Below are 13,015 nucleotides of genomic sequence, written 5' to 3' on the forward strand. Positions count from 1 at the left end.
GGAGTTGTCAGTTCTTTAACACATTCTCTCAAAACCCCTGGTGAAATACCATCCAGTCCCCAGTTTTACTGACATCCAGAGTGCTCAGTATTTGGAACTCACTCTCCTCTTGCACCTCTAAACCTCAAACTTGCCATATCCCTCTAGTATTAAAACTTACTTCTGCAGGATGAAATACTCCAATAACGTGTTCATTGAACAACTCCACTATGTCCTCTGCATCGGTCAATCTATTCCCATTTTTATTCCACAATGTCATTCTTCCACAACCGGCCACATGGCTAAAAAATTCCCTAGGATATTTCAGTTTTGCCTTCCTTACCATACTAGTCACTCTCCTTATATCTCTTCCATAACCTCTTTTTCACCTGCAGTTCCTGTTTGATATTGTTTGTAGTCCACTTTACACCAAATTGTGTCCTCTTCTTCACTTGTGAAATACAGCTTACTATTTGCTTGACCTTTCATGGTTGTTCCTTATGGTGAGTTGAAATTGGTATACATACTTGGAACATGATTCTACAAGTTATTCTACAGACAGCTAGCTTGTAGAATAATTATTTTAAAGCTCTACCCCTAAAAACAAATGTTGGGTCTCTCCATTAATATCTAATGTAGCCCACAAAATATTATTATTATTACACAACACCTCCAGGGAGTCCAAAGACTCATCAAGGGAGGGCATCTACTCCACAACTCTGTCTCCACCACTCAATCCACCAACTACACTATGTTCATCATCTACACCAATGCCATCTACTGCCACCACCACTAGTATTTTCACAGACAATCACAAACATCCATGCCCCTGGCGGTATTTGAACCCACAGCCTTTTGGCTGGAGAGCAGATATACTAACCACTCGGTCAGCCAGGCCAGCAAACCAACGTTGACGTGACCGTGACGATACTCTTAGGCAGCTCGCCGCATGCTATAGGCTCATCGCCACCTTGGCTTTGTGCGTGCTCCTGTCGTAGGTCGTCCCATCAATAAGACAAAAGTCTCAATCTCCTTCATCCTACTAGAGGACCTCTCCTCAAAAAAAAAAAAAAAAACTAAGCCCAGGGATTGAACCAGGGACTTTCTGCGTGTTAGGCAGATGTGATAAAAACTACACCACAAGCACTTGAAGCATAAAAAATTTTTGGTAGCGGTGGGATTTGAACCCACGCCTCAGAGCGACTGGTGCCTAAAACCAGCACCTTAGACCACTCAGTCACGCTACCACAAATAAAATATCATTCATATTTTATACTTGAAGAAGTGCAGGAATATTAAACTGGCTCTTTGCTCTCTGGCCACTTAAGCCTCCAAAAAGCAGTGGTGGCACTACTGTAGGCAATAAAACTCACCTCTACCTAGTTTTGCTAGTACTACAGGGGCCTGACCTTTCCTCTGAGAGAGAGAGAGAGAGAGAGAAGGGAAATGTAGATCCCTACCCACATTGAATCTTTCCTAGATAGTTTTAGATTTTTACACTCTGATGTTTTATGGATAATAACCAACAGTCAAACAAGCTGAGGGATATATTCATAAAACCATGAAAATTTTGATAAACAAAAGCACAACAGAAGTTAAACAGAAGACAACCTTTTTTGTCTTCTGTTCAATCACTGCTATTGCTGAAAATTTGCAAACACATGTAAGTTATAACATCAAATATCTGTAAACTTAACACTGGTTTAGCTTTTTTTTTTTTTTTTTTTTTAAAAGCACAATTAGGTAAAAATAATACTGCTAAGTTTCAGCAGCATTTCAGTTTCAAAACCATTTCATTCCAATTGCCGATCAAACTTAGCAGTTTTTTTTTTTTTCTATTTCAAAATTTGATATAAAAATTTTGTGTGCATCATACATGTATTTATTGTTATAACAGTGATATATGTTGTTTATTCTGAAGAGTTGTGGTACACAAAATGAAAAATAGTCATACCCCGACTTACGCGAATCCGGAGTTACACGGTTTCTACGTATTCCCGTCCCGCTTCACACCTCACCACTAGTCATATCTTTCAGGCACCGGCCGCATTAGCCAGTGTTGCACATGCTGTGAACAAGCACTGACGTGTTTCGCGCAGTCTCCATTCATACACAAATTTTATAGTCTACAAACCTTGCGATTGTTTAATGTTATGTTCTTGATAAAAATTTTATCACATAAAAAATAATAATGTCATCCAAAAGAACCAAGTCCGATTCTTCTACAGCTAGCAAGAATAGAAAAACATTGACTTTGGAAACACTCAACATTATTAAGGATTTTGAAGGTGGAATGAAAATTTGTGAGCTAGCAAAGAAGTTCGATCTACAGAATCCACAGTAAGAACAATCATAAAAGAAAGGTTTACAGATTTTGGAGGACATAGATTCTAATGAGGAACGAATTGTAGCCACAAGGCAAGGAATAAAAAAATCATTAGCTTGCTATGAAGAAATTTTTCATGACAAGAAAAAGACATTATGCTGTCAGACGAATCTATTAGATTTTATGAAACCATCAACATCGAAATAACTTTCTTTTTTTTATGTACGAAAAACTACAATTATGATTACATTTCTTAAAAAATAGGTGTTTTTGTAAACCTTTGGTCCCAATTGTGTATATAAATTACATGCAAAATTATACCCCAAGTTACGCAAATTCAACTTACGCGCTTTTTGTTGGTCCCACCTACCGCGTAACTTCGGGGTTTTACTGTACTCATAAAAGTGCTACAGATATCTTCTCTTTGAATCAAGAGTTCTGTGGTGTGAATTGTCCATTATTAATTAATTAGCCCAGTGTTTCCAAAACCTTTTCTGGCTGTGGCCCACTCAGACATAGCATATAACTCAGTGGCCCACTAGTCCATATTTTATCACCAGAGATGAGTCTTCATATGCCTCTCCCTAAGTGTAAAATTGTGGAGTAATTGGCATAAGATATACAACCCTGATATTTTTCAGTGGATAGGATAGAATAGGATAAGATTTCTTGGTACATTTTTCAGCGATGGTAGTGACGGTGTGGTTGATTTTATGTATGACTATACACTCACGTGTTGAGATATATGGTGTGTACTAAAATATAATGTATGTTATTGTATAATATAATATATTATTTAATATAAATTTATAATTTATTTATAATTGTAAAATGATAAATAAATGATGAAATGATGATGTGATTGTATTGAAATTAACTGAATTGTGTAAAAGAATTTTTTAATTAATGTGATTTTTAATATATTGTATTCTAAACTGTATCTGAAAATTTACAAACTAAGATAAAATATATATATATATGTTAATGGTAGTGGAGGAATTGTGTCCTTCAAGAGTTGAACTGGAAAATAGCAGTACTTTTGAAGATTTTGAAACTGTTTGGTGTGAAGTTGATATCAGTAGAATAGTATATCTAATAGGATGCTGTTATAGGCCAGGGAATGTGGAGAATATTGATTATGAAATGTTTAGAAAAATTAGTTGGACAAGTAAAAGGAAGATGATCCTAATGGGAGATTTTAATTATAGGAATGTGGATTGGAAAGAAGAGATAGTGTGTAGTAACAAGGGAAGAAGTTGAGTTTCTATGGGATAATTATCTAAAGCAGCATGTGATGGAAGTGACACGAGGTTTATCAGTGTTAGATTTGGTGATATTCTCACAGAATGTGGTTGTGAATGAGGTATCAGCACTGCCACCTGTTGGTGAAAGTGATCGTGAGGTTTGGAAGATAGTCAAACAGGAATTGTTATCAAGAAGAAGATCTGTATGTGGAACTATAAGGTGGATAATTATCAGAAGCTCTGTAGTCAACTAGCATCAGTACATTGGGTTGATGAACTGTGTAGAAAAGATGTTGGTAGTGCATGGGAAACGATAAGACAATATCTAACACAAACAATGCATAACTGCATATCGAGAGTTAAGCAAATAAATAGAGTAGGAATGAGATGGATGAATAGTGAAATCAAGCAAGCAGTGTTACAAAAGAAGTTGTTGTTATGGAGGAAGTACAAGACAATGTGCAATGAACAGATGCATGAAGAACATAAAGTGCAGGCCAGAAAAGTAACAAGCATGGTTAAAAAAGAAAAAAAGTAGAATATGAGAGGAGATTGGCTAGTCAGGTCAACGCTAATCCAAGGGAATCTTTCTGCTATATGGCAAGAAAGAGGAAAAATTATGGCCGGTTGATACTGGCAGATAGTTATGGTAGCAGAGCATCCATAGCAAATGATACAGTGGAATTATTTAATGAACACTTCATCAGTGTATATCGTAATGGTGTGAATGATGCTGTGCACCATGTAGAAAGGAGGCAAGAATTAGGAAAATTAAAGGTGAAAGAATCTGAGGTATATCAAATGTTGTTTGGGTTAGATGTTAATAAGGCTGTGGGAATGGATGCCATATCACTATGCAGTTTTAAAGAATGAGCAAAAGAGTTAGTGATGTCCTTGTCCTGGTTATTTAATGAAAGTCTTGCAGTGGGGAAGGTTTCTAAGGAGTCAAAAGAGGGCAAAATAATACCTCTCCACCAGCATGGTTTGAGAAACAGAAGTTTCCAGTTATAGACTAGACTGTATATCTGCATTTGTGATCGACTGTCGGAAAATTGGTTAGAAATAGAATACAGGGGGTTGATGGACATAAGATTCTCTATGATGGTCAGCATGGGTTTGTGAAGAGCAAGTCTTGTTTTTTACTTACTTACTTACTTACTTACTTAATCCTCTTCACTCCACCTGGGAGCCAGGTGGAGTGAAGAGGATTATATATATCTCTAATATATATCTAATAATATATCTCTAATATATATATATATAGATTATATATATATATTATATATAGATAGGTCTTCGGCCACCATTTTCCACCAGACTCTGTTTTTTGCTTCTGCTTTTATTTGGTTCCAGTTTTTATTAATATTTGTTATTTCTTTCAGTATTGTTCTTTTCCATGTTTCTCTTGGCCTTCCTCGTCTTCTTTTACCCTGTGGGTTCCAATCTAGAGCCTGTTTTACTATTATCAGATTAGTCAACTGGATTCAGGATTGGCCGTCCGATAGGTATCAGAGAGTAGTTTCAGGACTGGTGTCCGATAGGTATCAGAGAGTTGTTTCAGGATTGGTGTCCGATAGGTATCAGAGAGTTGTGTATGGTGTAGCAGTTTCAAGGAGGCAGAGGGTTACAAGTGGGGTCCCACAGGGCTCAGTACTAGGACCTATATTGTTTAACCTTTATATCAGTGACATTGTCCGTGGAGGGGATATTCAGTTGTTTGCGGATGATGCAAAGTTGGGAAGGATTATTAGCAATAGTGCAGATGTGGTAGCCCTGCAAGAGGATTTGAATAAACTAGATAGATGGGCAAATGAATGGGGGGGGGGTCGGTTTAATGCAGCAAAATGTAAGGTCTTGAGGTTTGGGAAACATCGATGGGACGCTTCATACTCTATGGGAGAGAAGTTATACTAGAGGAAGTAGGGGAACAGAGGCGTAGCTAGGGAGGGGTGGAGGGGGCGGTCCCAGGTGGCACTTTAAACCTTTTTCGAACTTTTGCAGTTAATTCTACAATACAGTCTCGAGAACTCATTTCCAAATATTGTAATACTACTGCGAATTTTCCTCACAATTGCTGTAAGTGTTGCTAGTTTTGTGAGAGGAGTTTTCTAAATAAAATTGATTAAGAATTACTTACATTACTATAAAATAGGCTTCCAAAATGTCATCGACAATTTTCCCTAACAGAAAAGCAAGAAAAATAACATTTTAGATTGTTGAAATTAAGGTTTTACTTCAAAAATAAACATAGTGTTTTAATTTATTTCCCTATATGTGGTTTGACTTTTTGTAGTATTTTTGGTGTGTATTGAGAGGGGTGGCAAATTCAGAGACCACCCTGGGCGGCAAAAGCTCTAGCTACACCACTGTAGGGGAGACAAGAGATCTGGAGTTGATGATTAATAGAAACCTGAAATTTAAGGGACATATTGCAAAGGTGATGAAGGTAACCCAGAGGATTGCTGCAATACTAAGAATGATGCTGACCTGCAGAGATAAAAGAGTTATCATTCCATTGTATAAGACTCTATTCAGACCACACTTAGACTACTACTGTTCTCAAATTTGGTCCCAAGGATTTGAAGGGGATAAATTAACTGTGGAAAGGGTACAGATGCAGATAACAAAGAATGTTTTAGGACTGTACAATGTTAGTTATGAGGACTGGCTGAGGGAATGTGGATTGCAGAGTTTGGTAGACAGAAGAAGGAGAAGTGATATGAATGAGACTTTTAAATTGTTGAGAGGTTTATATGGTTGACTCTGGGGAGTTCTTTTGCTTGGTTGAACAGCAGTAAGGAGTGATGACAAGAGGCAATCCCTGGAAGTTACGAAAAGAAACCGTGAGCAAGAGGGTGAGGAGTGGTTTCTTTGCATGGAGGGTGGTTGAACATGGAATGCATTGTTTGATGAGTGGTGAGAGCGAGAACGGTCAATGAGCTTAAGGAGTGGTATGATAGACTTTGTGTTTCTTAGGAAGGACCTCCCACGATGAGTCTTTTGACTCCATGGAGGCCTGGATGATGATAATAATAATAATTATTTTATCTTCTTTTCTCAACACACGCCCCACCCATCTCCATTTCCTTTCACGTATCTGCTGCAACATGGGTTTCTGGTTTGTTCTCTGCCCTCTTCATTTGATATTTGTTTTGGCCAATATATTCCAGGTATCATTCTTAAACACTTGTTTAGGAAGACCCGGGCACTGTTAACTATCTTTTTGTTTAACATCCAAGTTTCTGATCTATACATTAGTATTGCCTTTACATTTGAGTTAAATATTCTCATTTTAGTTTTTATAGTTTTTATTTTCTATGACTGTACAATGTTAGTTATGAGGATCAGCTGAGGGAATGTGGACTGCAGAGTTTGGTGGATAGAAGAAGGAGAGGTGATATGATTGAGACTTTTAAACTGTTGAGAGGTGGTTACATTGTTGACACTGGGGAGTTCTTTCGCTTGGTTGAACAGCGGGAAGTTGGCCATCCCTGGAAGTTACGAAAGGAAACTGTAAGCAAGAGGGTGAGGAGTGGTTTCTTTGCATGGAAGGTGATTTAACAATGGAATGCATTGCCTGATGGAGTGGTTGAGAGTGAGAACAGTCAATGAGTTTAAGGAGTCTTGATATACTTTGTGTTTCTTAGGAAGGACCTTCCACGATGAGTCTTTTGAAACCATGGAGCCTGAATAATAATAATAATAATATAGACAAATTCTTGTTTTTCCAAATGTTTCTAAGTTGGTTGAAAGTTGAATAAGGCAGCTGTTTCCTTCTATTTATATCTTCAGTAGTTCCTCCTTTTATTGATACTATTGAACCAAGGTATATGATTTGTTCTACTTCTTTAAGTAGTATTTCTTCTATTGTTATTTGTTTATTTTGTTTTGTATTTATTTTCATCAACATTGTTTTATTTTTATTTATCCTAAGACCAACTTTTTTGGCTGTGTCTACAAGTGTTGTTGTTTTTTGTTCTATATGTTGGTGCTTCTGTGAAAGTAAGCAGATATCATCTGCAAAATCTAGATCGTGGAGTTGATTTTGAAGTACCATTATAGTCCTGTATTTCCATGAGATACTTTTCTCATCACCCAGTCTACAACAATTAAAAACATAGTAGGGTAGAGTATACAACCTTGCCTTACTCCTGTCTTTGCTTTAAATGGTTCTGCAAGGGTATTTCCATGTATTACTTTAATATCAAAATCTTCATACATTTTTTAAATTATTCTTATTATTTTTTCTGGAAGTCTATAATTTCTAAGTAATTTCCATAGGGAAGAGCTGTTTATACTGTCGAAAGCTTGTTCAAAATCGATAAAATTTAAACATAAGCTTGCCTGCCATTCCAATGATTGGTCTATGATAATTCGTAAAATAGCAATGTGGTCGGTGCATGATCTATTGGCTCTAAATCCTGCCTGTTCTGGTCTTAGTTGTTTTTCTGTTTCTATTTTGATTCTTTCTAGTATTATCCTTGCTAGTATTTTACTTATAACACTCAGCAATGTTATACCTCTCCAATTTTTGCATTCAGATAGGTTCCCTTTTTTGGGTAATTTAACCAGTAATCCAGTATTCCATTTCTTAGGCCACTCTTCTTTCTGCCAAACCTCATTTAGTAAGGGATATAATAACTCTGCTATAAGTTTTGGATTTGCTTTTAGTATATCGCCTGGTGTGTTGTCTGCTCCTGGTGCTTTACCTGTTTTGATCAGAGTTATTGCTTTTGTAATTTCTATTTTTGTTATTTCGTGCAAATTTATATCTAATGATGCATTTTGTCTAGGCTCTGGTCACCATCAGTCATTTCTTGAAATTTCTCTGAGAAGAATTCCACCCATCTATTTATCTGTTCTTTTTTATTTAATAATAGTTTTCCTTCTTTATTGTATATAGGAACTATCCATTTGTTTCTTTTTCCACTTAATTTCCTTGTAATATCATACAACTTTCTAGTATCATTTATATATGCAGCATCCTCTGCCTCTTGTGCTAGATTCTCTATGTATTTTCTTTTATCATTTCTTGCACTTCTTTTTATTTTTTTTTAATTGCTCTATATCTTTCTGCTTGTTCTTGTTCAACATTTTCGCCAATCTGTAACAGTTTCTCTTTTATTCTATCTCTCTCTCTCCTCTATTTTTAATTTGGTGTTTTCTGATATCCATTCCTTGTCTGTATTAGTTTGAAATCCCAATATCTTTTCTTATGTGCTCATTAGTATGTCTTTAATCTTAGTCCATTTTCCCTCTATGTTATCTCATTCTCTTTTTTCGAGTTTATCCCATTTATCCTGTAGAGTTGTTATAAATTTATTTCTAATCTCTTTGTTTTTGAGTTTTTCAATTCTAAACCTCTTCCTATTGTGCACTGTTTGTTTATTTTAAAATATTTTTACTTTCATGGTAGCTGTTAGGAGAAAGTAATCTGAATATGCCTCAGCTGCTCTTTTAACTCTGACATCCTGGAGTGATTTTCTCCAATTCCTTGATATAAGTACATTGTCTATTTGGTTCTTTGCCTTTTCTATCTGGTGCTATTCATGTCCACTTGTGTATTTTTTTTATGTTGAAAGAGACTCCCTCCTATTACAAGCTGATTGAACATACAAAAGTCTATAAGTAACTCTCCATTTTCATTTATTTCTCCTTCTGCATATTTTCCCATAACAGTTTCTTTATTAGTATTATCATTTCCAACCTTAGCATTAAAGTCTCCAATTATAAGTTGCATATCTTTTTTATTTGTTGTTTCTATACTTCTCTGTTGCATGTTATAAAAAATATCCTTTTCTTCCTGGATTGCATCATTTGTTGGTGCATTTATAGCAGTTATTGTGATGTTCTGCTTGTCGGCTTTAAATCTAGCGTTTAGTATTCTTTCGGATATTGGGTTACACTCCATTAGTGCACCATGATCTTTCTTTGTCATCATTAGTGCAACTCCCTTTGTGTGGTCATTTGTATTTTGGTTCCCAGAGTAGATTAAGTAGTGACCAGAGTTCAATTTGATTTTTCCAGTTCCTATCCACCTCGTTTCACTTAATCCCATTATTTCTAGTCTGTATTTTTCTAGAACTCTCGAGACTTGGTATGTCTTCCCAGTTTCGAACATGGTTCTAACATTCCAACATCCCAGTCTAAGCTTGTCTTTTGGTAAGGTGTCTGTCACTTTCTTCTGCACCTCTGCTTCCCCAGAAAAGCTTTCACAGAGGTGCCTCGTGTTCATGGCAGTTCGTGTTCTATTTTCTTCATCCGGTATCACATTTTGGAAGGTTTCAGTTTGCATAGCAAAGATTTTTTTCTGAGACTGGGTTGCTAACCCTGCGCTCAACCCTCCCCATTTATGCGGGCTTGGGACCGGCATGTCAAGTTTTCACTAAGCATGGCTGGGTTAAGTCTTGTTTTAGCAATCTGCTTATGTTTTAGGAAAAGGTGATGAATGTGTTCGATAAGGGAGAATCACATACAGTGATATTCTTGGACTTTGCAAAAGCATTTGATAGATTACCACATGATAAGTTGGTGTATGTACAAGCTGCAGAGGATAAGAATAGATAATATATTGGTTAGATGGATCGGAGATTGGTTCTCTGAACGATACCAGCAAGTTGTGTATGATGGAACCATGTCTCAGAAAAGGAAGGTGACCAGTGATGTGCCTCAGGGTTCTGTTCTTTGGCCCCTACGGTTTAACTTGCTTGTTAATGATATTTCATGTGGATTGACTGGAAATCTTCAAATGTTTGCCGATGATGCAAAGTTAGTTAGAATTATCAGGAGCAGTGCTGATGTTAATTCTCTACAAGATTTGAATAGACTTTTACTTGGACAAATGAGTGGGTTTGCAGTTTTAATATTAATAAATACGAGGTGTTACATTTTGGGATACAGAGATATAAGGCTATGTACTGTATTGGTGGAACTACACTTCAGGAAGTGGATGAGATTGGGGACCTTCGAGTGATGGTAGACAGTGGACTGAAGTTCCAGAAGGTGGAATAAACTCAGGAGAAGATGGGATAAACTCTGAACTGCATAAATTTGCTGGACAAAAATTTCATCAGAATGGAATACAAGTATAGTAATGCCTATATTTAAAACGGGGGATAAAAGAAAACCTACTAATTACAGAGGTATTAGTTTATTGAATACATGCTACAAATATATATAGTATAATACTTTATATATAGTATTATACTATATATTAAGTATACTACAAAATATATATAGTATAATACATTATGAAAAATTGAAAATATTGAGTGAAAAAATATTATTAGAATGTCAAAATGGATTTAGAAAAGGATGCTCTACAATGGATGCAGCTTTTTGTTTAAAACCACTTATAGAGAAAAGAGGAGAATTTAATTTAGAAACTTATCTTTTGTTTATAGATTATTAAAAACGATTTGGCAAAGTAAAAAAATATATACTGTTTGATATATTACATTATGCAAATGGTAGTCAACCTCCTTGAAGGAGATGACATCTGACAAGGATATATTACAAAGAATAAATATATCTAATATTTTACTACATTCAATATTGATGCATGTGATGGAATATACTAAGAGTTTGGGAGTGCTCAATTTAGTAATTGAATCTGAGAATTTGTCTATAACGAATATGACCATGTTGCTGCCAATTGGCAAGAGTGATCATATGGTCTTGACCTGGAGGGTGGCTAAATGTATGGAATATTCAGTTAAGAGGGAGTATATTTGGAATTAGAGGGCTGGTAAGTATGACAAGCCTAGGCAATTGCTTGGATCAGTGCCTTGGCATGTGAAACTGCAAGGGCTGGATGTTGATAGTGCATGGGAAGTGTAAAGGAGTGTTTGAAGGAAGTAATGGCAAACTGCATACCTAGAGTCAGGAGAGTAAATCAAGTGGGAGTTAAATGAATGAATATCATCATTAAGCTGGAGCTGCAAAAAAAATTCCCTCCCGATATCACAGCGCTCTTTGTGCATGTACTATGTTCTAGCTGTTTTGTGTGGCAAAACACTTTCTACCTACAAAAAGAAAGCACAGCCATGGGCTCACCATTATTCCCTCCCCACATTGCTAACTTTTACATGGAACATTTTGAGTAACATGCTCTAGAATCCTCTCCTTTAAAACACAAAGTCTGGCTTAGATACATTGACGAATTTTTCACTATCTGGCCACATGGCTGCCAGACACTAGACACTTTCCTTAGCCACCTAAACAAACAACACAAATGCATACAATTCACAACTGAGATTGAAAAGCAGAACACACTTTCGTTTCTAGATACACTTGTCACATATTTTCCTTCTGGCAGTCTTTCCTTCACTGTTTACCAGAAACTGACACATACTGGCCAATATATATACACAAAATCTCCTACCACCATCCAACACAAAAACTAGGTGCATTAATACACTTAAAAACAGGGCTTTGAAGATTTGCTCCAATGAACAAGCACTTAAAGATGAATTAAAAGGTATCGGCAATACCTTCCTAAAAAATGGTTACAATCGAAATACTATCAAAAAAAAAACAAAAATAAACAAGACTATAATAAAACTGTAACCATTCCATACATTAAAGGGATATCAGACAAAATAAACAGAATATTACAAAAACATAACCTTAAAGCCACCTTTAACCATGCTACCGGCCAAGAAGTCTATAGATGTCAAGTTTATCATGGATGCGAAGTGCATATTAAAATTGTAATACCTTTGACATTACATTGAAATATATGATGGATACGAAGCATATGAGGATGCGTATTTGATCCATAATGGCCGGTAAGGTGGTTAAACCTCTTGCAAAACTAAAGAACTTACTCAATATATCCAAGGATCCACTGGCCCACCCTGGAGTATACCATATTCATTATACCTGTCATTTGCCATATATAGGGGAAACAGGATGCACAATTCCTATCAGAAAAAAAGGAACATAAATGACATTAAATATAATAACTATGGTCAAACTGGTCTTTCTGATCATGCCCTGAACACTTTATGTAGAATTGACTGTAAAAGCATCTGTTTTTACGTCACACCAAAACATGGTATGAACGTAAATTTAAGGAGGTCTGTGAGATTCTTATCAATCACCCTAATCTGCACAATAACAATGGTCTAAAAATCCCAAATATATGGAAGGCACATATTCTATCTACTTAACCTTTTTCCCTAAAAATTAATTTTAAATAGAACCATAGTAATCCAGGATCCTAAATCGAATATAACGATTATCATGTTAAATTAGGACATCATTTTCACTGTAACAAAACTACGTTTGATTGCATAAAGGAGGCTTTGAAACTGATGTAGCAAATTATCAACTGATCAGCATACCAGGAGTCATAGTCAAGGTACTGGAAAAGTTGGTCAAGAGCAAAATACAGGAATGAGATATTATATGAGGGCAACATCGTTTTGTGAAGGGTAGGTCATGCCTCAGTAACTTGATTGCA

General features: G+C 36.0%; 1 non-coding gene across 1 annotated transcript; it reads right to left on the reverse strand.

Annotated features, from left to right (window-relative positions):
- Positions 1 to 1,145: 1,145 nt before the first annotated feature.
- Positions 1,146 to 1,226, reverse strand: TRNAL-UAG (transfer RNA leucine (anticodon UAG)). Its single transcript has one exon. It is a non-coding gene; the product is annotated as a tRNA-Leu (tRNA).
- Between the last annotated feature and the right edge of the window lie 11,789 nt (positions 1,227 to 13,015).

This window comes from Typopeltis vanoorti, chromosome 7, assembly GCF_054136105.1.
Source record: "Typopeltis vanoorti isolate ZY-2024b chromosome 7, IOZ_Tvanoo_1.0, whole genome shotgun sequence".
In the NCBI taxonomy this organism is placed as follows: Eukaryota; Metazoa; Arthropoda; class Arachnida; order Uropygi; family Thelyphonidae; genus Typopeltis; species Typopeltis vanoorti.